This window comes from Penaeus monodon, chromosome 27 (genome assembly GCF_015228065.2).
Source record: "Penaeus monodon isolate SGIC_2016 chromosome 27, NSTDA_Pmon_1, whole genome shotgun sequence".
In the NCBI taxonomy this organism is placed as follows: Eukaryota; Metazoa; Arthropoda; class Malacostraca; order Decapoda; family Penaeidae; genus Penaeus; species Penaeus monodon.
In genome coordinates, this window is record NC_051412.1 from 1,408,171 (window position 1) to 1,408,452 (window position 282).

The following is a 282-nucleotide window of genomic DNA, read 5'->3' on the forward strand; positions in this document are numbered from 1 at the left end:
GTTCTCGTATAAAACAGCTCGAAAATTATTATGCACAGCAGAGTGACAGACAAACGGGAAAGCAAGAAACAAATCGGCATCAACAATTTGTGTACCATAGCCGCCACGTAAATGTGATCTCATATGACAACGCATTTCACATAATGGTGTGTCTCTGCGAGTGTATTATGTCGCTCTTCTACTGCTGTAGCATTGGGTTTGAAACCATTAGACCTCTCTCTCTCTCTCTGCATGTGCGCTCTAAATTTAGCTATTCCTGTAGGAATAACTATGCCCCTTGTG